The sequence below is a fragment of the Delphinus delphis genome, chromosome 17 (assembly GCF_949987515.2).
Source record: "Delphinus delphis chromosome 17, mDelDel1.2, whole genome shotgun sequence".
In the NCBI taxonomy this organism is placed as follows: Eukaryota; Metazoa; Chordata; class Mammalia; order Artiodactyla; family Delphinidae; genus Delphinus; species Delphinus delphis.
The window spans coordinates 61,962,518-61,987,151 of NC_082699.1; the positions used below are offsets into that span (position 1 = coordinate 61,962,518).

The 24,634-nt window shown below is 41.1% G+C and overlaps 1 protein-coding gene across 7 annotated transcripts in view; it reads left to right on the top strand.

Moving 5' to 3' along the window:
• Positions 1–11,163: 11,163 nt before the first annotated feature.
• Positions 11,164–24,634, top strand: part of COL14A1 (collagen type XIV alpha 1 chain) — a 267,475-nt gene continuing 254,004 nt past the window's right edge. For 5 of the 7 annotated variants that reach the window (XM_059995120.1, XM_059995114.1, XM_059995119.1 and 2 more), the window contains exon 1: positions 11,164–12,359. The gene's annotated coding sequence lies outside the window, so the exon portion shown is untranslated. The remainder of the gene's footprint in view (positions 12,360–24,634) is intronic. The other 2 variants (XM_059995115.1, XM_059995116.1) reach the window with 2 other exon arrangements.

A 24,634-nucleotide genomic window follows, 5' to 3' on the forward strand; every position in this document is an offset into this window, starting at 1 on the left:
GCACAGCAACGAAGACCCAACTCAACCAAAAATAAATTAATTAATTAAAAAATGATAATAGTGATAGTTATTGAATGTCCATTCTGTGCCATGCCCATGTTAAGTATTTTATGTGCATTACTAAGTGTTTTATTTACTTTCTGCACATTGTCCCGAGTAGCCATTTTCTAATGCATGTCACGATGTTTTATCAACTCCACCTTTGCTTTTGATCTTCTCCCTCCCCTACAACCTCCATCATGAGAACAACTAGGTTATAAGGCCAGGGCTTTGTGATATAGCTGGACTTATCACTCACGCACGAATGTGCGTACACACACACACACAGATGTGAAGGAAATGAAACTTTCCTCTTAATTCAGGTTGTGAGAGTTGTGCTGTCTTTTCATTTCTGACAAATTCTTCATGCTTGGATCTGTTGTGCTTTTCTTACATGAATTAGAAGTCAGGAAGAGTGTGTTGAAGTTTTCACTTAGAAATAGGAACACGTCATCTGATTCTGGAAGACTGCCTCAACAGCCTAGCTAAGTTACTGACTATGACATTTTCTCAGGAGAGAAAGGGACTGTTCATAATCCAAGATCATTAGTGCCTAGAATGAGAAAAACTCAATGGTGATGTGTATTTATGTTTTTTTAACAAAACGCACGTAATTGTTAGGGGGCTTCCTGAATTCAGCTCGCAGCCCTGTGAAGCAAGAGCAGAATGCACACCCACCCGCCCAGCCGAGGGCTGAAGTACCCGCTTCTCACTCCTTGGAAATGGCTTCTGTTTGCATCAACTATATGGCAGATGCCTTTGGATGATGTCAACCTCTTCATATGAGAAAGAGCAAGTCCAGCATGCATTGCTGTGTCAGGCGAGTCTGGCGGGGCCAGACATTCGTAGGGTTCTGTAAGGGCCGAGACCTCCCCTTGTAGGAAGAGAGACTGCCTCTCATTTGCCTGCTGGAGTCTAACCCCTGCCACCCCAAAGGGAATCCTACTGCAAAAAATAAAAATAGTGCGTGCGGGCTTCCCTGGTGGCGCAGTGGTTGAGAGTCCGCCTGCCGATGCAGGGGACACAGGTTCGTGCCCTGGTCCGGGAAGATCCCACATGCCGCGGAGTGGCTGGGCCCGTGAGCCATGGCCTCTGAGCCTGCGCGTCCGGAGCCTGTGCTCCGCAACGGGAGAGGCCGCAACAGTGAGAGGCCCGCGTACCGCAAAAAAAAAAAAAAAAAAATAGTGCGTGCACAGCTTCTCATTCAGTACTCGTCTTTCTTGGTGAAAAGTTTCTTTACGGTTAGTGTCCAGACTCTAGATTAATTTAAAGGAAAGCTTTCTTTTTAAAAAATTTATGCGGACCCTGAGTTGGAGTGCAAGGCTATTTCCTTTTGATCCTCCTTGCCTTTTGTTTCCTTGACCACCAACTGATTTTCTCTCTCTCTTACTCTTTCCTTCCCCATTTTGACATAAAATCTGTTATTTCTCCTTATCAGCCTCTGGCAGCCTCTTTCAGCAGTTACTGAATGCTGAAGTCTATCTCTGGGAGGGTGGCTGGGATGGGGCAAGCATAAACATGAGTGTGGGTGCAAAACTACATAATAGTAGAGCCCTGGAGAATCTATGTGGAGAGGCTATATCTATTGGTGGGTCCATGCTGGATGACAAACAAGAAATAGAACCAAGGTCATGTCTTTGCAAATCAACCCCAGTTAAATTAAATCAGAATTCCAGCAGACTCATCCTTATGCCCTGTAACTGTCTGCTTCATATTAACTCTATTTATATGGTTGTTACGTCTTATCACTAAAGACCTGAGCAGACTCCTTTTGGTATACCTCACATCCCTCTCATATAACTCCGTAACAAAATGATTCATTTCCAAACATAGACATTAAAGACAGTACTAGGGTCTATTTTAATATCCTAACTTGGGCAGTTGCCCTGTGGAATGTGAAATGCACCAACAAATGAGATGAATAATTACTGGCACCAGGCATTTCCACAACATTTATCTTGTTTAATCCTTGTAACACTCATGAGGTTGTTGTGAGAATTAAATAATTCATGTAGGGACTTCCCTGGTGGTGCAGTGGTTAAGAATCCGCCTGCCCATGCAGGGGACAAGGGTTCCAGCCCTGGTCCGGGAAGATCCCACATGCCGTGGAGCAACTAAGCCCATGCACCACAACTACTGAGCCTGCACTCTAGAGCCCGTGAGCCACAACTACTGGGCCTGCGTGCCACAACTAATGAAGCCCATGTGCCTAGAGCCTGTGCTCTGCAACAAGAGAAGCCACCGCAATGAGAAGCCCGCACACTGCAACGAAGAGTAGCCCCCGCTCGCCACAAGAGAAAGCCTGCACACAGCAATGAAGACCCAATGCAGCCAAAAATAATATATATATTAATTAATTTAAAAAATTCATATAAAGAGCTTATTATATGCTTGGCATATGTTATATGCTTGGCTTAATATCATTATACTTACTATAATAATTATATGATAACATCATGTGGTTTTATTTTCAACACATACCAGCTGGGAAATGTGATTGTGGTAGATTAACTAGATGCTTGACACCAACACTGCTTCCTCTTCCTGGGCACATAGAAAGTCTATATTATCCAGCCTGCCTTGCATCTGGGAGGGACAGTGTAACTCAGTTCTGGCCTATGGTATGTGGGTAGAAGTTATGGATGCCACTTCCAAGGCTGGCTATAGAATATCCTGTGAAATCTTATGTGTCTTCTCTGCTCCTTATATGGAGCTAGAAGAGAAGGATTCTGCAATACAGGAGCCACGTGATGGAAAGAGCCTGGATCCCTGAGTCATCTACGGAGAACAGCATCCTGATTCACATCAGGCTACGATGTGAGAGAAAACAAACTTTGTTTAAGCCGCTGAGATTCGAGGGCTTATTCATTATTGTAGCATAGATCATCTAACTCTGACTAATAACAACGATGTTGAAGAGAAGGGAAACAAATTTTCTCCAAATTAGTTATTTGAAAACAGTTCATTAGCAAGTAAGGGAGAAGTAAATATTCACACATGAAACAAATCTGCAAAATTGTGTGTGGAGTTTTAGGAAAGCTATAGAGCATCATTCTGCTGGGAGGTTAGATTCCAGGTTTGCATAATGACAATAATGGCAGAACTGAGACTTGAATCGGGTGTGTCTGACTCTAGGACCAGTATTTTTCCTGACTCCATCCTACATCAGTTTGGGATGAACCAGTCAAGGTGCCTCCTGCAAGCGTCAGTGATAAAGTACAAGGTCTCAGAGGCCAAACTAGATCAAATGATGTGTTAGCCCAGGGCTTTAATAGGTCAAGAACAGTGGGGAAAGAGAGAACCAAAACGCAAAGCTAAAGAGGCAGTGCTGAAAGTTCAGAATGGTGAGATGTGCCGTAAGAAGGGAAATGTACTACAAGGCCAGAAGACAGAAGAGGGTAACAGGACTGAGTGTAGAGGGACAGAATCAGGAAGAGGGGCTCAACCTGGAGACTGAATTTCATGTAATGCTGGCCAAGGGGACAGCCCTGATGGACAGGATTTGAGGCAAGTGAATGACAACAGCAGGAACCCTCCAAAAATCCCTACAAATGCCAGCTAGCATTTCTGTGTCCTGATCATGGATTACAGAAATGCACAGGTTATGAAGACTAGCTCCATTATCACTTAGGGTAGTCAGATTTGGGGTTCATGGTTTTTCCAGAAAGATTAACCACCTCATCTCCAATTTTTCTGAGCACCAGGCATCTGTATCTTAAGAGCTCACTTAGCTCTCATTGGTATAGACATATTAATAGCTGGCAAAACTACCGAATAGCATTATTAAATACACATTGTTGAATATGCTTTTGGTCTCCTGGCACTCATTCCCTTTTTTTTTTTTTTTTTTTGCTAACAACACCTATATCCTGGAGGTGAATTGCCTCTCCCTCATTTTGTATAGTTAGGATAAGATGTCTGTCATGGTGCCCTAGTTTCTCCTAGTGAAAGAATGGGCCCCAAACCCAAATTAAATCAACACTCTCTTCCAGGACTTTGAACTTCGAGCAGAATAACACATGAATGGGAAACACAGTTGAATTTCATGAACCCAGGTGGTCCCTCAAACCTACCCTGGTTCTTTTCTTCTCTAAGCCTGGTCCCAGAGCCTTCGGATGAAATCTGTGGGCTATGCTGACCTCTGGTGACGTGTGGAGTAAAGGCACTCAGAATCAGGACAAGGTGGTTGGGTAAGCCTGGAAGAGCGCAGGGTGTCAATTCCACAGAACAGGTGGAGACCAAGAACCAGATACAGAATCAGGTATCTGCCAAAGAGTTCAAGCAAGTAGAAACAGTCAAGTTTAGGAGTTTAGGAAATCAGATTTCCTGATTAATTTAGAAATGAATGGTAGGTCAGTTAGGATTTTTTTGTTTGCAAATGACAGAAAACCAGCTTGAGCTAGCTTAAGGGGAAAAAGGACTTTATGGTTTTATTAACCCCATTGTGATAGGAGCAGTGATTATATAATTTATCACCCACCTGGAACACTTCTGAGAACGAAAGAGGGAGATGTTAATGATTAAGCTGGGATAACAGATGTAAACTGGGCCTGCCTTGGGCAAACTGGAATGGATCTTCATGTAAGGAAATCAGAATGAAAGAAACCTAAAAGGCTGCCAGGCATCTCTCTCTTTGTGTAACAGTTACTTTTCTCTACTTTCTACTTCTCTTGTGTGGGCTCTATTTGCATAAGCGTTTGTAGCAGGGGGCACACCGCCAGAAGGTCCAGGCTCAAACCCTTACAGATTACCAGTCAGAGAAGAAAAGATGCTTTTCCATCTGCTTCAGTATAAAATAACCTGCCCCAGAATTTCAAGCAGCCTGCCCTGTGTCACCTGATAACCCCTGGACCAATCTTTGTGAACAAAAGGATACATTCCTACCATTGGTTCACCTTGGGTCATACGCCCTTCTTGTGTCGATGACATAGGAGTACCATTAATCAATAGACCCAGTAGTTTAAAGAAGCATTTCCCCAAAGAGAAGAGTTATTCTGAGAGACAAAACCATATATATCCACTATGACAGCCTCTTACAGAGTGCCTGCTGTCAAATCCACTGGCAGTATGGGAACCTAAAACACAGCTATTGGATAAAATACACATTATATGAAATACAGCTGTCCGAATGCTGGAGCTACCATTAACCCATTTATCCAGGAAACTCTTTACAATCCACTTTCACAAAGTGGATTGCTCTATCCCTTTGGAGTCTAGTATATAACAGTCCATTAGAGAGATGGAAGGCCCCAGGGCTTGGTGTTCCTATGAGCCTCTAGAACCTCTCAAATGAAGTGAACTTACCCCAAAAAGGCATTGGCAGAACCATAAGGGCAGTGGGCACCATGAGTTTAGAGGGGGAGTTGGGAACAGAAAGACAAGTGAGGACTCCCTAGAAAAGGGTTCAGAAAGAGGGCGCTAGAGGCAGACTTCCCTTCCATCACAGCTTGGCTAAGCTCCCAAATCTACCGCCACTGGCTCCTGTTTCAGCTTGTTGTTGGAAAGCACCACCGTTTATGATAAAACTTGGAACAGAGACGCTACCTTCTGCCACCCTGGGATGGTCCTCTCCACTTTGCAGAGGATCGCATGGTGGCTAAAACTCAGCAGCAGTCTGCTTTCTCCCTGCCCAGCCCTTCCCTGGGAAAAAAAAGGAGTGGATAAGTGTGTGAAAGGCTGCCTGGGTGACTGTGGGCTCCCACCCAAAGAAGCCACTCGGCACAGCGGCTGGGTGGAGAGCGAGGCCCAATGGAATACTATTTCGCAATGGATCCCTCACCACAGTGAGGAACACAGTGTTTGCTGGAGAGAGCGCTTCACCCCAAGGTCCCTCTGTGCCTTCCAGAAAACTGCAGCCTGAACTCTAATAAATAACCCAGGGCTCAGCCAAAGCCCTTGGAGCGGATGGGGCTACCCTTGCCACAGTGCTGAACAACAGGAATGTTGCCAGTAAGCCCTGCCCTTTGGAACCAGTCAGTAAGGCTGAAAACGCTGGAAGCTGGACACACTTGTTGGGACTCCACATTCTAAATGGGAGATTCCACGTGGGCTATTAATAGGTGAATTCTCTCCTGCTGAGCTTAAAGTATCTGGGTCAGTCACAGGAAATTCTTGGAACTAAACAGTATGTGAATAAACAAACAAGCATGGACATCTGGTTCAGGAGAAGTAGCTAATGAAATATGTCATAGCTCAGCTTGTTCTAGAGTTCAGGGTAATGAAACAAATTGATAGTTGATATCATCATTTCAGTGCTGGTCTATGGTCAGTGTACCTATTGGTGGTCCCATTTTGTTCATTTGTTTTTTTCAAATGTTTCGTCTCTCTTTATTCACTGTTCAAGACAGACTATTTCTTTTTCAATGTTTAATTCAAATATGGAGTGGTTGCACAGCTTGCAACCCCTTCCAGACTGAGGCACTCAATCGCCCATCTGCTGGGAGTGCAGGTGGCCAGTAACCCTCAGCTGAGCCCCTTTCTGGTCCAGCTAGAGAGTATGAGTAGAAAAGTGGTTACCAGGCGTTGCGGATGGGGAAATATTAAGAGGTTGGTACAATAGTACAAGCTTTCAGTTATAAGATGAATAAGGTCTGGGACTACCCTGGCGGTCCAGTGGTTAAGACTCTGTGCTTCCACTGCAGTGGGTGGGGATTCGATCCCTGGTTAGGGAACTGAGATCCCACATGCCGAGGCGAGGCCAAAACAAATAAAAAATAAGGTCTGAGGATCTAATGTATAACATGGTGACTAAAGTTGATAACACTGTATTGTATAATTGAAATTTGCTAAGAGAGCAGAACTTAAATGTTCTCACCAAAGACAAAAATTTTAAAGGGCAAAAAAAAAAAAGAGAGAGAGAGCTGCCTCATCCAAGGTCATGGCCCTTTCCTTGGAGACAGTCCATATCTTTAAAGAAAGGACTGATGGGACTTCCCTGGCGGTCCAGTGATTAAGACTCTGTGCTTCCACTGCAGGGGCCACGGGTTCGATCCTTGGTTGGGGAACTAAGATCCCACATGCCACAGGGTGCGGCAAAAGAAAAACAAAAAAAGAAAGGACTGACGTACTGAACAGAAAATTCACAAAGACTTGAAGGGACACTGCTCAAAAGACAATATGTGGTTAGTTTGAGTGTATAAAGGCCTGACTCTCGCACTCCCAATTTGATGTCTCTGAAGGACGACCCTAATTCCAGAACTCCCTGTGGGACTGGCCAAGGACGGCTTTCCCAGTCACCTGCTCTCCCTGTTCAGTGAAGTCTTGACTCTCACAGGTATTGTTCCTGAGAGCTCCCACCCAATAAACTTTTTGCACATAAATCTCCATCTTGGAGTTTGTTTCCAGATAACCTGACCCCTGATAACGTAAAACACAGATACAGACAAGTGCGTTGACCATAACTGTACAACTTGACGAATTTTTACAAAATGAGCACACCTGTGTAACCGGCACCCAAATCGAGAAACATCCAGGGTGGACAAACAGGTCCTACTATACAGCACAGGGAACTATATTCAATGTCCTGGGATAAACCATAATGGAAAAGTATTTTAAAAAGAATGTATATATGTATAACTGAGTCTCTTTGCTGTACAGCAGAAATTAACACAACATTGTAAATCAACTATACTTCAATTAAAAAAAGTAAAAAAAAAAAGAAAGAGAGACATCCCACATGCTCTCTTCCCATTACTAAGGGTCACCATTATTATCACTTCCAATAGCATAGATTTGTCTCTTTTAGGGCTCTATTGAAACGGTGTCATATAGTGTATACTCTTTTTGTGTCAAGTTTCTATTGCTCAACATTTTGGGAGATTCACTCATGGTGTTGCATGAGGTTGTGCATAATTCATTCCTGTTGCTATATAGTCTCCCACTGTGACAAGATAATGCCATTGATTTATCTACTCTGTGGTTGATGGGCATTTGGGTAGTGCCAGTTTGAGGCAGTTATGAACAGCACTGCGAAGAACATTCTAGAATAGGTCTTTGGCAGGGCATGAATGCTGATTGCTGTAGGGAATTTAAAATACTTAGTTTTAGTAGATATTACCAAACACATTACCACTTTCCAAAGTGGCTGTACCAAGTTATACTGCCACTTGCAGACCATGAACATTAAAACCAATACTTGGTGTTTTCCATCCTGAGCCATTGGGGTGGTGAGTATATTGTGGTTTTAATTTGCATTTCTCTGGAGGCCAATGAAGCTGAGCACGTTTTCATATGTTTTTGGCGATTTGGATATTCTCCTTTGAGAACGTTCAAGTGTTTGCCCATTTTCTGTTGGGTTATCCAGACAATTCTTTCTTTATTGTTGGCTGTTGGGAAACCCTACAGAGATCATCTTTGGTATAGAGGGAAAGAGGAATGGTATTTTGTCCAAGGACAAAGCATGCAGGAAAATATGCAGGAGATGATAAACATGGGCTTCAAAGTTGCTGGAAAAGGGAAGTAGAAATGAGATTCATCCACAGCAGCAAAGCCATAGACTCATGTGGAGAAACGTAAATTGAGATGGCGTCCAGGAAGCCATGGACACAGATGGGGTCCAGCTGTGGGATGCAGGGAAGCCAAAGAAGTGGCTTTGGGTGGGTACCAGCAAGAATCACAGGAGTCCGCTCAACGGCTAAGACTCTCAATACATAAGAAACTTTATTCACGATTGCCAGAATAGTTAGAAAAGGCTGTGGTTCCCGGGGGGCATCCAAACAGAGGTTAGAACGAAACAGAATGGTTATTGTTAGACTTGTATATCCAGGCAGAGTCACAAGATCATTAAGTGGGTAGCACGGTTTTAGAGCAGAAGAGTGGGTGCACGCTGTTTCAGGTTCACTCAACCACCACATGTGAGAAATAACAAGGGCAGAGTGACCGAGAACACAAAAACAAAAACATCATTTTCTAGGCAGCTGTGTTCCTGGGGCGCAGTCCACAACGTCAAACAGTAGGAGGGGGCCAGAGTCAGATCTACTGTGACTTTGCCTCCTCTTTCTACCTGTCTAAATCAGCCCTCTCCACACCCCAGCTCTGGCGTCAGACCAGTCCTTACCTGCCCCGGGGACTTTTGAAGCTACTCTGGACCTTGTTTTTCTATCAGTTTGACCTGAAGGGGTTTCTCATGCTGATTCTTGGGTCCCGGTGGCTCACCCTAAAAACTGGGACCCTGTTTTGCCCTTTTCATACCGCTATCTGAGGACCTGTGCTCTGGTGCAGACCTTAACTGTTTTGTTAAGAATAGGTTCTCCTCAGGAACCTTTTTATTTTAGAGTTGGGGTGAAGAAAATGGATACTTTCCACAAACCTAGTCCACCCTATTGATCCTGCAGGAACCTTGTGCCTGTTAGTTACTAGATAAGGACTGCAGAAAAAAATTACTTTCATTCATTGATTCAGTGATCCTTTTTTTTTCTTAACATCTCTATTGGAGTATAATTGCTTTACAATGGTGTGTTAGTTTCTGCTTTATAGCAAAGTGAATCAACTATACATATATCCTTTTTTGTGCATCTGAAGAATAGGGAAGCTCAGACTCCTTTCTCTCAGTGTTTAACCTTCTTTTATGTTTTTGTTGTTTAATAGGAAGAATTCGTTGCAAAACTCTAAGCACAGTTTCTACAACAGGGGTTCTCAACTGGGATTGATTTTGCCCCCAGGGGACATTCATCAATGTCTGGAAACATACTCGGAGCATCTAGTGGGTAGCATCCCTGGGTGCTGCTAGACATCCTACAGTGCACAGGACAGCCCTCACAACAAAGAATCATCTGACTCCAAATTTTAATAGTGCTACAGTTGAGAAACCTTGTTCTGCACTAAACCCTGGCTCTTTCCAAGGCCAGGCATTGCTTTTTGTGTTGTGGTTATTCCAAACCAAATTCTTTGGCATTATATTTACTACAAATATCAATAACTTATTAGCACTTACTATGAGATGTGCCTTGTGCTAGGACTTTTGCATTTATTATCTCATTTACTCATCAGGAAAATAGGACATACATAATATTATTGTCATTTTACACATAAGGAAACAGAGGTTCAGAGAGATTAAATAATGTCCCCAAGGTTATATAGCTCATAAGTGGCAGAGCCGGCATTTGAAACCAGGTTTGACAAAGCCTAGGCCTTTTACCAACTTACTTGACTAGTTATTGTAATAATTTCATTACTTGACATTTTTATGAGGTTTTGTAGTTTTAAAGCACTTTCACAAGATCAGCCCCAAAGCAGGGTTTCGTGGTAAAGCACCAGCTTGAAGTCTAACATGTGTTTGAGTCCTAGTCCTTTGCTCACCTTGTGACCTCGGAGAAATGACTTGACTTCTTTCGGCCTCTGAATTCTCATCTCTAAAATGAGAGCATGGAACTAGATGATTTTTCAGGGTCCTTCCACTGCTACTCTTTTTTTTTTTTTTTTTTGTGGAGCGCAGGCTCTGGATGCGCAGGCTTAGCGGCCATGGCTCACAGGCCCAGCCGCTCCGCGGCATGTGGGATCTTCCCGGACTGGGGCACGAACCCGTGTTCCCCACATTGGCAGGCGGACTCTCAACCACTGCGCCACCAGGGAAGCCCCAGTGCTAATCTTTTTACCGAGAGATGATATAAGGTAAAACTGCAATCGGTATCATTAGCTAGCAAACTTCTTGATTATAATGTACAGTAAGAGATTCATTTTGCATCATGACTCAGCATACACACACACACACACACACACACACACACACACACACACACACAATTGAAACATACGTTTTACAGAGCATACGGAAGCTGCCAGACCCACCGGGTTTTGCTGCCGTAATACACAATCTCCAAATCTCAAAGCAGCCAGCGTTTTGTCTGGCTCACAAGGTGGTTGGGGACACAGCTCCACCTTGTCCTTCCAGGACTCAGGCTGATGGAGCAGCCTCCATCTCAAAGGTCACCAGTTTTTTATTTTTTTCCTTTTATTTTATTTTTTAATTTTTATTTTATATTGGACTATAGTTGATTAACAATTTTGTATTAGTTTCAGGTGTACAGCAAAGTGATTCAGTTATACATACACATATATCTATTCTTTTCCTTTTTCATTTTTCTATTCTTTTTCAAATTCTTTTCCCATTTAGGTTATTACAGAATATTGAGCAGAGTTCCCTGTGCTATACAGTAGGTCCTTGAGAGCCTGCATGCCACAAACTGCAGAGCCCACACGCCCTGGAGCCCGCGCGCCACAACTAGAGAGAAGCCTGCGCACCACAACGAAGAGCCCGTGCTGCAACGAAAGATCCCACATGCCTCAAAGAAGAACCCATGTGCTGCAACTAAGACCTGATGCAGCTAAAAAAAAGAAAAATAGAAGGAAAAAAAAAAAAAGGACTGGCTTATATACAGTTGGAAGTGAAACAGTTAAGAGTAAATCCTAGTTTTAGCCAATCAGAGGTTATTTTACTGGTTTTACACAGGAAATGTCATAGTGTCCATGTTTCTGCTTAAAGAGAAAACAAAACCAGTCAGAACGTTGCTTTATTTTAACACAATTAGTCAGGCTCTCATCACAGGAAGCAAACTCTAATCACTCTCATCACATCCACTGATACAGCAGGAGCAGATTATTGATCTGGCTGAAGAGGGGCAGACCCGCAGTGACTGAACTGAGCAGGTATCCAGAGTGCTGCAGTATTTAGCAAACAAAGAAAAGCCACCCCTTGGATCATGGATGTTATGGTTAGGAAACCCCCAGTACCTCGGACATTATGAAACAACAACTGAGTTTGTAGGAAACAGACTGAACCCACACCCTAGAATGAGAATTATTTACAGTCTACAATTAACATTCTATAATTATATGGCTCAAACTCCATATATGGCTCTCACAACAGTGAGAAGCCCACGTAACACAAAAAAAAAAAAAAAAGAAAAGGAGTCCTCAAATCTGGAAGCTTCTCCCACCCAGCCTATAGCCTGGGGTTGTCTTTGTGCTCACAGCTTCCCAGTGAGTCAGAAGATATCTGAATGCTTGGATCTGCCTGACGTTTTGCTGTTTATTTAGGACAAGACCAAGCCAAGAGTCACATCATTTAAAACACGTGAAAAGAGGTAAGTAATTTGTCTCCTATTAAAAAGGTGAGACGCATTGACAAGATTAACAGAGGCCCCTCCCTTCTGCAGAATCCAGCCCACAAACTGGGTGGAGAGTTGGACGTGAACTGTGAAGAGAGCGAGAGGGAAGGGCGGGTCTCGGACTTGGCGGATTTCGGTTGGGTGTGGATTCTGTGTTTGCAAGAGAAGATGCCGCAGGGTCTTTCTGCAATGAGAAGCCCCATAACAGAAATTAAGGTAGGTCCTGGTCCATAGACTTTTTTTTTGCTGTACGCGGGCCTCTCACCGCTGTGGCCTCTCCCGTTGCGGAGCACAGGCTCCGGACGCGCGGGCTCAGCGGCCATGGCGCACGGGCCCAGCCGCTCCGCGGCATGTGGGATCTTCCCGGACCGGGGCACGAACCCGTGTCCCCTGCATCGGTAGGCGGACTCTCAACCACTGCGCCACCAGGGAAGCCCATAGACCTTTTTTTTTTTATTCAAGAGATATCTCAAATGCCCGACTGACAGGTGGTTGATGGACACGTGTGGAGAGGCACAGCCTAAGACAAGAGTGAACGGTGAGGCTACCACTAGTGTAGAAGGCATGCTCCTCCTAAAGCATTCAGCTCACATCTTTAGTTGTTTTAAAACAACATAGAACAAAATCACTGCCCCAACAAAACACCTCTGCAGGCCCCATGCTCCCCTCGACCCACACGTTAATAAATCCTGATTGAAAGGGTCAGAAGCTGGTGGAGCGGTGCCTCTGCCTATTCTAAAGGTTGCAAATTTGCCATTCAGTGTTCTTTTCACTTTGCCACTTCAGCCTTGCTCATAAGGAGAGCCTTACTCAGATGATTTACCCAAGAACATGGTGATAATTCTTTCTGGAGACAAGGGTAGAATGGATCGTATTAATTACATCCAGGTGTGGTTATTTACTGTGTTAGAGTTTAGAATCTATACCAGTAAACATAAAGATGATTTTGCATCCATCAGTACTATCTGGTTATGGAAATGTGTTGATTTCCAGAGTTATTTAAACTTTATCTCTTTAAGCAAACGAAAGCCATTAAGCCAATAATAATAAGTAACATTTATCCTTCTGTGAGTCACACGCTATATACTTTGCATGGAATACCTCATTGTCTCATTTAATGCTTGCAACAACCCTCCAACGTAGGTATTGTTATTAATTTCATTTTACAAATAAGAATGCCGCCGAGGACAGAGAGGTTATGCGACTTTTCCAAAGTCACACAGTAAGTGGCAGAGATGGAATTTGAACCTGGGGGTGTGGCCAAGTTACCATCCATAATTCTGACTAATTAACTAACAGTAAACCTCTTGTCCTTCCATGGACTCCATGAATTCTCTTGAATTCTTTCGTAGGCCAGTGGAGGGAGATACTGCAGAGCCTTAGACCTGCAGCCATCTTTACTCCCACTGCCTGGCAGAAAGAGAGTTTCATGAGGCGTGTTCCTTGCAACCCCTTGACCCCTATTTCTTCCTGGAGCATCGTTATCTCTGTTGATGTTCCTCAGAGCAATGGCGAGGGTCTTGGAGTAAGGGCCTAACTGCATACTTACTGCCAATTGGAGCGTGTGAGAGAATGTCCGGGTTGTGCGTGGACAGGTAGATGAAAATCCTATTAGCGTGAAAGCCTGATGCATCCCAGGTGAGTGAGCTAGGACTGGATGGCTGTTCCCCAGGGCTAAGACTTCCAAAACTGGGGAGACCCCTTGGCTTCCTTTTGACTTCCCAGGTAGCACGCCAGATACAGAAGGCATGGCCCCTTGAGGAGTGAAAATGTTCTGGGGTGCAGAAGCTTGGGAATGCTTGGGAAAATGTTCGGGGTGCACCTGCTGGGAATTAACAAAGAAAGATTTTTTTTTTAGTTCAACGCCGGTCAAGATGTTTTCTGCTTCAGTACCACGGGGACTTGGTATCAGGTCCCTAGAGAAATAAGGACATAAAGGGATTGTTAATGAATCATAGCAAAGAAGAGCTAGGCCGATACGCAGCCTTAGGGAACGGAGGGAGTGAAGCTGTCTTGCTTGTGATGGAATAAAAGAGTTTGACCCAGGTGGGATAACATTTCAATATCTTCAGCCGTTAACAGGCTGTAGCTGTTGCAGTTTGTAAACTGCTTTCTCTCGGCCTGGATAGGGTCTGGGTTCCTCCTTGGCTGTCTTAGTCTCACTTTGGCTCTGTCTGGCCCAACAGATCACCTGAGTTTCTGCCACATCTCCCACCTAAGCCCTCTGGGCCTGCCTATCCATTGCCCATCCACTGTCAGGCTCTGCCCCGTGGCAGCCTCATCCTCTGCCACAGGGCGTTGGGTAGGTTTGCAGGTTCTGCTGCCTTCCAAGGTCTCTTGGAGCTTCAGGGACTCCTGGGCCCTGGGACTGAGAGCTGCCTGGAGAACCTCAAAGTCAAGGCCTCCCTCTACTAACTGCACCGACCACCAGGTTGCCAGAAGTGGCTGTCACTTTTCAGAGTCTTAACTGAGAAGGAAGGTAGAAATCTCTCTTCCTGTTGGCTTTCTTCTCCAGGTTTTAGGCTTTCTCCTGGAGAGGGGAAGTCAGGACACACTCTGAGCACTGCATTCTCCATCCTTCTTCTCTGACCTCTGTGATTTAAGGGAACTTAAAGTGACTCACTGAATAACCTCTTTGGACTTTAGTTTCCTCATTTGGTCCATTCTCACTTTCTTCTTCCCATAATCCCATCAGTTAGAAGAGGTGAGCTTTTCTTATTTCCCTGACATTGCAGCCACCTTGAAACATGGAGCAAGAAGTCTTTTTTTTTTTTTTTTTTTTGGCCCTCCCACACCCATGTGGCTTTTGGGATCTTAGTTTCCCGAGAGCCCGGGGCCATTGGCAGTGAAAGCGCAGAGTCCTAACCACAGGACAACCAGGGAATTCCCAAGGAGCAGGAAGTCTTGTGTCCCAGCTGTCATGGGCAGAAAGGGTGGCTTTTCTATACTAGGAAGAACCCTTTGAATTAGTCCACTAGGCTTAACCTTGATGTAGTAAAAAGACTCCACAGCTAAAAGCTACTGCAAACCCTCATTATCTCTCCCCATAAAGCCTGATTTTATTGTCTTTCTAAAGAGGGCAAATACACTCTATCACCCTGAGGCTTAATAATGGCTCCTTCTCAGAGGTGAGAGAGTGCAATAAAACATAATTCAAGGGCGAAATTACAATGCACAGCGCTAACATTTCCAAACCACATTTTTAAAACTATCACCATCTAACCATTCCCTCAAGGCCTCCTTTATATTGAAGATCAGCACATATTAAATTGGAAGCATATTTCTGCTCTGCAAATTGATTCATGTTTCACTCAGATTAAACTACTCATCTTCAGTAACAGGTGTCAGGCACCTACACCCTAATCCGTGTCCACAGTAAATGGAGATCTTATCCGAGGGTCTTTTGGTGAGAAGTTAACCATTTCCAGCACACAGCAAGTGCTCTTTCATCCAGGAGACCATTTGAGACCATACAGAGTGGAAAAACCACTCAATCTGCAGTTGGGAAACATAAGCCGTGGTCCTTGTTTTGCCACTCTTGACCTCTGTGATATAAGGGAACTTAAAGCGACTCCCGTAATAATCTCTTTGACCTTTCGTTTCTTCCTTTGATAAGACGTTCTCTTTAAGGACCATTCTCAATATTTATATTGTTACTAAAAAACAAAACAAAACAAAAAACCTTCAGCATTCTTCATTTATAATGTTATGGAATGCTGCCCCCTTGTGTTTTCTCGGGGTTCATCTAGTTTTACAAAATTTAAATACATTCTTCATTTTAAATTGATTAAAATTCTTCATTTAAAAATTGATCTGTTATGCTCAACTCCCACTGAATCAAATATTCCTGATACTTGGTTTAAAAAATAAATTAAAAGAAGTTCCCTTGGGACTTCTCTGGTGGCTCAGTGATTAAGAATCTGCCTGCCAATGCAGGGAACACGGGTTCGAGCCCTGGTCCGGGAAGATCCCACATGCTGTGGAGCAACTAAGCCTGTGCACCACAACTACTGAGCCTGTACTCTAGAGACCGTCAGCCACGACTACTGAGCCTGTGTGCCACAACTACTGAAGCCAGTGCACTTACAGCCCGTGCTCTGCAAAAAGAGAAGCCACCGCAATGAGAAGCCCGCGCACCGCAATGAAGAGTAGAGCCCGCTCGCCCCAACTAGAGAAAGCCCGCAGGCAGCCGCGAGGACCCGACGTAGCCAAAGATAAATGAATAAAAATAAATTTAAAAATTCTAAAGTTTAAAAAAAAAAAGAAGTTCCCTTATAAATGCCAATCCCATTCCATTAAATCGGTCATCCTTTCTTATTTGGAATGCTGAAGATACTCAGATGAAGAATTGTGTTGTAACTCATCTGTCACTTGGGAAATTGTGGAAAATTTGTTTTTGGGAAATTGTGGAAAACATTGTCCAAACAAATTCCAGTGCCTAGGATCACTTAAGGACTTTAAAATGACTTCCACTGTGCAGTTCCCTCAGTCAGATTCAGTACAAATTATATTTTTAAAATAAATGTTCTAATAGAATTAGAATATACATACACAAAGTGCACAAACCATAAGTGTACAGCTCAGTAAATTATCAAAAAATGAACCCAACACCTATAACCAAAATCGGAGTCAGGAAATGGAACATTACCAGAGCCCCAGAAGCCTCCCTAGGTGCCCCTCCTAATCACTACTCTGTCCTTTCTTTCCAAAGGTAACCACTGTCTTGACTTCTAATACCATAGGTTCATGAGGTAAGGGTGAGGGAAGCAGTCTATATCTTGATCTGGGTTAGATGTGTAGGGTGATGTCACATTTTATATATTACATATGTAAGAATACATTGAGACATCATACACAAAAATAAACTCAAAACGGCTTAAAGACTTAAGTATAAGACATGACACCATAAAACTCCTAGAAGAGAACATAGGCAAAACATTTGCTGACATAAATCGAAGTAATTCTTTCTTAGATCAGTCTCCCAAGGCAAAAGAAATAAAAGCAAAAATAAACAAATGGGACCTAATCAAACTTAGAAGTTTTTGCACAGCAAAGGAAACCATAAACAAAATGAAAAGACAACCTATGGACTAGGAGAAAATATTTGCAAATGATGTGACAAACAAGGGCTTAATTTCCAAAATATCCAAACAGCTCATGCAGCTCAATACCAAAAAAAAAAAAGCAACCTAATCAAAAAATGGGCAGAAGACCTAAATAGACATTTCTCCAAAGAAGGCATACATGTAGCCAACAGGCATGTGAAAAAATGCTCAGCATTGCTAATTATTAGAGAAATGGAAATCAAAACTACAATGAGGTATCATCTCACATCAGTCAGAATGGCCAACATCAAAAAGTCTACAAATAACAAATCCTGGAGAGGTTGTGGTGAAAAGGAAAAACTTCTACACTGTTGGTGGGAATATAAATTGGTGCAGCCACTATGGAGAATAGTATGGAGGTTCCTTAAAAAACTAAAAATAGAGTTACCATATGATCCAGCAATCCCACTCTTGGGCATATAGCCAGAAAAAATGAAAACTCTAATTCAAAAAGATACATGTACACCAATGTACATAGCAGCATTATTTACAATTGCCAAGACTTGGAAGCAACCTAAATGTCCATCAACAGATGAATGGATAAAGAAGATGTGAGATACACACACACACACACACACACACACACACACACACACACACACACACGAAGGAATATTACTCGGCCGTAAAAAAGAATGAAATATTGCCATTTGCAGCAACATGGATGGACCTAGAGATTTTCATGCTAAGTGAAGTAAGTCAGAGAAAGACAAATACCATATGATACAACTTATATGTGGAATCTAAAAAAAAATGATAAAAATGAATGTATTTACAAAACAGAAAAAGACTCACAAACATAGAAAACAAATCTATGGTTACCAAAGGGGAAAGGAGAGGGGAGGGATAAATTAGGAGTTTGGGATTAACAAATATACACTACTATATATAAAAAGATAAACAACAAGGACCTACTATATACCACAGGGAACTATATTCAGTATCTTATAATAACCTATAATGGAAAAGAATCTGAAAAAGAATATATATGACTGAATCATTTTGCTGTATACCTGAAACTAACACCACATTGTAAATCAACTATACTTTTATTTTTTTAAAATCAAAGAAAAAAATACATTGAGCTCTATACTTAAGTTTGTGCATTTTGCTGCATACAAATTACACCTCAGTAATTAATTCCAGCTTTTCTAGTTGGTTCTCAATGGTAGAGCTGACTCAAAATAACCTTATTTTTATGTTAACACCTTACCTAACTGTAGTATGATTATCAAAACCAGGAAATTAAAATCATTACTATGCTATTAACTAAAATGTAGACCTCATTCCAATATCATCAGTTTTTCAACTGTTGTCCTTTTTGTGTTCCAGGATCCTATCCAGGATCCCGAATTATATTTAGCAGTTATTTCTCCTTCATCCACTCCAATCTGTGACAGTTCTGACTGGAAGCTTCTCTTTCAGACACACAAATACAATAACACCTGAAGTTTCATGATGTTTAACAGCTTCTTATAGATTGGACCCTAGATTTCCACCATTTCACTAGGTCTTCTCTTCAAGACCTACTTTGTTCCAATATAGTAATGCACTGTCACCAAGGACATGTGGCCTTGTCCCCAGGTCTAATTGCTTCTCTCAAGGAGTAGCTGTGTCAGGTCAGGCTGACTCCACTCACCTCCTGGAATTTTTGTAAAACTTGTCTCTCTCATGAGCTTAGAAATTCAAGAGACATCTTTACTGTCACTTCAAGGCTGGATTAATGGTGGCACTGATGGTGTGCAGCTAGCTACACCACCACTTACCTTTATCAATTTCTTTGATGTGTGCCAGGATGTGATGAGCTTGGGATGGCTTAGACGTCATTATTGTAGCCAGAAATTGTCCAGTTGTGTATGGCCAGGTTAAATAGGATAGTGGGAAGAACATACAGGTGTGTGTGAGAGAGAATGGCAAATGTAGAGCAGGAAGGAGGGTTTTCACTCCAAAACAGTATTAGGATCTTAATGCTTGCTTCAGGCTCTCTTTCCTAGAGAACCTTGTCTAACACAAGGGATTTATTTAAAATAATACTAGCTCATGTCTCAAAATGAACCTATGTTGTGTCTGGCCCTGAGTCAAGCCCTTTCACTGGATTATTGAATACAAACTTCCCAATAGTCCAATAAAATGGCATTATCTTGCAGATGAGGTAACCATCACGCAGAGAAGTTAGGTAACTTCTTTAAAGATCACACAGTAAGTAGGATGCTTTGTTTTAGGAGCATGCTGTTATTCTAACCAACTTTATATAGAATTACCAGGAGAACTTGCTTCCCATAGCACCACAATATTAATGACTTGGAAATGCAATGCCTGTATTATTCGTGCAAAAAGGATTCTACCCAAGCAATTAAACACAGAATACTTAATTGAAAAGGTTGAGAAGGTTTTGTCTGAATGAGGAGCTTATTAAAAATGTGTTTAAACATAAAACAAACTCTCTTTTTGTGGTAATGGTGTAGAAAATAAACCCATGAAAATTTAAGAGCTAATTTTGGGAAAAAAATTGCTTGAAGCAGCTTGTGTAAGTGATGTAGGTAGGTTTTGATCCATCATTGGGTTGTGAAATATATTGAGTGGGTTGAAACCAGTGCCAAAAGAAAAGAAAAGAAAAGAAAAGAAAAATCTTATAAAAAAGAATAGGATAGAATAGAAATGATCTATTTACACATAGTAAAAGTGTGTATTGTTTTGTGAAGCTTTTCTTTGTAAATGTGTGTTAGAGTGTATGTGTGTGTGATGTAATTTTTTTCCATTGCGGTGAAAAAGGTTTTTAAAACACTGATATATTTGGTGACAGTATCACATAGTTTAAAAAACAGAACAAAATGTTTCTGGAGTCAAAGACATGTAGGTTCAAATTATTTACCCAACTATAATTTTAGTAAGAATTTAAGTCCAATCTGCTTGCTTTCCTGCTGCTCTTCAATGGAGAGTATTGTAGAAAACATTTAGAGTCTCCTGAATTTTCTTTTCATGAGTAAGACCATGTCTCTTAATGCTCACAAAACATCACTGAAATGCACTTCTAAGAGGCTGTGTTCCAAACTTACTTCTACCCATGATGGGCTGGACCCCACAGACCTTTGCACCTGGTTCTTACATATCATCCATCATGGCATCTTTCTCACTCTCTCCACACCTGGGAGAATCTTAAGGTTGTTGAGGGACTTGGGCTAGTACTTGACTCAGATTCTGACATATCTTTGGTACAGAAAATGTTTATTCTCAGAATCATTTCTTCCCAGATGATTCATTCCTGAGACCAAGCAAAGCATCCAAGTTTTTAGGGACATTCTTGGGCAGGAGAAGACCAGGAGGTCATCTAGTCATGGTGAAATGGAAAACAATTAAACTGGGGAGGAATCTGAACTCCCTTTTGGCAGTACCCTCTATTTTTCCAGGCTCGCTGCCCAAGCATAGATTCACTCGGCCTTTAACAGCCATCTACATGACACAGTAGGAATCATTTCATGACAGAAGTGGGGGCTGGAAAAGACCTAGCTTAATATCAAACCAGATAGTCTGAGGATGGGAAGGAGACTCAACTTCTTAGTGTTTCCACAACCCTTGTGTTTACAACTAGATTCCTCTTCCCTGGAATTTTAACTTCTACTCTTGGAGCAGAGAACATTTTTAAATGCTTTCACACTAGAAAAGACCCACCCACAAATTAAAAAAAAAATAACCTCTGTAAAAATTATAAAAGAAAGGCATAATAATTATAGAGAACATTAACAACAGAGAGAAGCAAAAGAAGAAAATTTACATTATCTCACCACTCATGGAAAGCTGTGGTTTACACCTTGGTATATATTCTTCCAGACTTTTTTTTCATGCATATAAAATACAAGTCGTTTGTTTTGCTGTTATGATTGTCATTTAAACATCACATACAGCCATGATAATTCCTTAGGATAATTTCTACAAGTGTAATTACTGTATTTCCTGAGTCAAAGAGTACACACATTTTGAAGGTCCTCTGTCTCAGAACTAGTTTTCATATACGTTCCTAGCCGTCCTCTCCCCTCTAACTTTTATATGCAACCTGTTGAGATTCACAGCACTGCTGTTGTTGTTCTGTTGTAGTCTATAATATCCCCTTTTGCTGAGGAATTATTTGGTGAAAGACAATGTCTGGTCATTTCCCCGAAGGGTAGCAGAATATGCCTTCCCAAATATGCCACTTTAGTATAAAAGATTCTTTTGAACTGAAGGCAAATGAGAAGAAGCAGGTACAAGAAAAACTCTCTGCCTTTCCCTTATTTGCTTAAGAGCACAATATAAATTTATAAAGGTGTCCCTCCCTGCTCCTCTTTTCCATAAAGGGCAGAAGTTAATCACCAGAGACAACTCTAGTCCCTTGTGAGCTTACGAGGTGGCACCATAGGAATCTGCCTAACAAGCCTTGCTAAACTTACCATTTACCTACCGTAAGTTAGTGGCCTCATATATTTCTCTTCCCACAGTTTGCCACCCCTAGAAGCTCAAAGTCTTTTTTTCTTTGTTTTATCACCTCTCTAAAAATGTATTGTTCTTTTGGTAAGATGCTCTATAAGACCAAGTTCTAACCATCCCTTTGAGTTACTCATCACTGGGTATTCCCATGTGTATGCACAATGCACATGTTAGTAAACTTCTGTTTGTTTTTGTCTCGTTAATCTGGTTTTTGTTAGAGCCCCAACTGGAGAACCTAAGATAGATAGCTGGTCTAGAGTCCTCCTCTCGTCCCCCAAAATGCAAAATTTTTAATCTGTATGTTATACAATTAAAATGAGCTCAAGAAACAACTGTGATACATCTTAGATATAAATATTGTGAACTGACATTAATTGGTACAACTGTTGAGACGTACAAGTATAACCAGAAAGCACAGGGCAGTTAGCTTTTTTATGGATAAAACGTGACCAATGGCAGTAGGGTTACAGGGGAGCTTATCTTCTTAGAGGTATCTCTGTAAGGCAACATTGCAGGAAAAAAAAAGTTACAAGATAGGAGAGGCAATTGGTTTACATTTTCAAACTTATCAAATTTCACATGAGAAATCCAACTCATTAGACTCTAAGGTTTAGTTCAAATGTTACTTCCTTAGTGGAGCCTTCTGTATTAGGGTGCAGAGAAGCAGAACCATTAGGAGATAAACATAGTTGTAAGAATGAAACAGTCTTTGTGACACGATGTCTGGATAGAGTGTACCATTTTGCACACACTAGTATTCTTATACATTGGTCAGCAATGTATAAGAATACTAGTTACCCTATAGCTTTGCCAACAGAATATATCATAATTATTAATTTTTGCCGCTTAGATAAGAAATGGTATTTCTCCTTTTAATTTGAATTTAATTATGAGTGATGCTGAAGAGCTTTTCATAAGTATAAGGAACATTTATATCTTTTTAGGGGGCTACTTTCTGCTTCATGTTTTTTGCCCATTTAGCTAATGGGGTTTGATCAATTTCACCTTGGTGTTAAGAGTGCTTTACACGTTAGTGATATCAGTTCTTATCGGCAATATATGCCGTTAAGTATTTTCTTCCACTTTGTAATTTGCCTTTTGACTTTGCTTATAGAGTTTTGTGCCATGCAAAGCTTCTTTAAAAATATTTTTATTTTTATCTAGTTGAATTCATGAATCTTTTCTTTTGTTGTAAATTTTTAGATGTATTTAGAAAGTCTTTCTTTACAGGTTTCAAAGGAACCCACCTGTTTTCTTCTAGTAGTTTCATGGCTTCATTTTTATATTTAGAGTTCTTATCTATTTGTTGTTGTTATTGTTGTTTTTTCCTTTTGTACAGTGTGAGTTGGGGATACAATTTGATCTCTTTCTAAATGGTTTTCCAGTTATTTTGGTCCAATTTTGGTCCAGTGATCGGAGATGTCAACTTTATCACTCATTGCATTTCCATATATATTTGTACTTTCTAGTCTATTTCTCTGATTCATGTGTCTATTCATGAATTATTCCCACATCCTTGCACTTAAAATGGCTTTCTGATATATTTGATGGTCTGATAGAGATTTCTGCCTCTCCCTGTCCCTCAATGGTGCTTCTTTTTTGGTGTTTCCCTGGGTATTCTTGCATGTGTATTTTTCATGTGATTTTTAATATTAACTTATCTCATTTTAAGATAAAAGCTTTTTGGTATTTTTACAGAGGCTTTATGAAACATTTATTAAATTAACTTATGAAAAACTGACAGCTTTATGATGTTGAGTCATTTTATTCAAGAACAAGGGATGCCTGTCCATTTAAGCTCATACATCTTCCAGGAGTGTTTTAGCATTTCCTCATGTAGATTTTCCAAATTTCATGTTAAGTTTATTTCTAAGTATTTTATCTTGTTTTTTTTGCTATTGTAAATGGGATTCACTCTCCCATTACTTTGTGTATATGAAGGATATTAATTTTGTATGTTAATTTTATACCTTGCTATCTTTAAAATTGTATGTGCTTTAGTACTTATTCTTAATTACATCTTTTGCTTTTTAAGCATTTAAAAATAACTTAGCTTATTAGTTTCACTACCTCAAGTCTTTGCAGATCTAGTTCTATCATCTTTGTTTTATTTCTGCTGGCTGTTGCTCATGGTCTATTATTCCCTATGTGTTTTGTGATTTTTTTCGACCATGTATTCATACTCCTTGGAAATCTATCTGTGAAATTATTTGAGGCCTCCATTTAGAGTGAGTTCCTCCAGAAAGGACCCCATTTGCTTCTGCTAGATGTTTAAGGACAATATCAACATGTGACAAATTCAAACAATTCTTAGCCTTGAGGCTTTTTTTTCAGTTTTAATATTTTTTTATTGAAGTGTAGCTGATTTACAATGTTGTGTTAATCTCTGCTGTACAGCAAAGTGATTCAGTTATATGTAACAATATATATGACTGAATATATACATTTTTTAATATTCTTTTCCATTATGTTTTATCATAGGATATTGGATATAGTTCTGTGCTATACAGTAGGATCTTGTTGTTTATCCATTCTATATCTAAAAGCTTACATCTGCTAATCCCAACCTCCCACTCCATCCCTCCCCCACCCTCCTTCCCCTTGGCAACTACCAGTCTGTTCTCTATGTTCATGATTCTGTTTCTGTTTCACAGACAGGTTCATTTGTGTCATATTTTAGATTCCACATATAAGTGATATCATATGGCGTTTGTCTTTCTGATTTACTTCACTTAGTATGATAATCTCTAGTTGCATCCATGTTGCTGCAAATGGCATTATTTCATTCTATTTTATGGCTGAGTAGTATTCCATTGTATATATGTACCACATCTTCTTTATCCATTCATCTGTTGATGGACCTTTAGGTTGTTTCCATGTCTTGGCTATTGTGAATAGTGCTGCTATGAACATAGGGGTGCATGT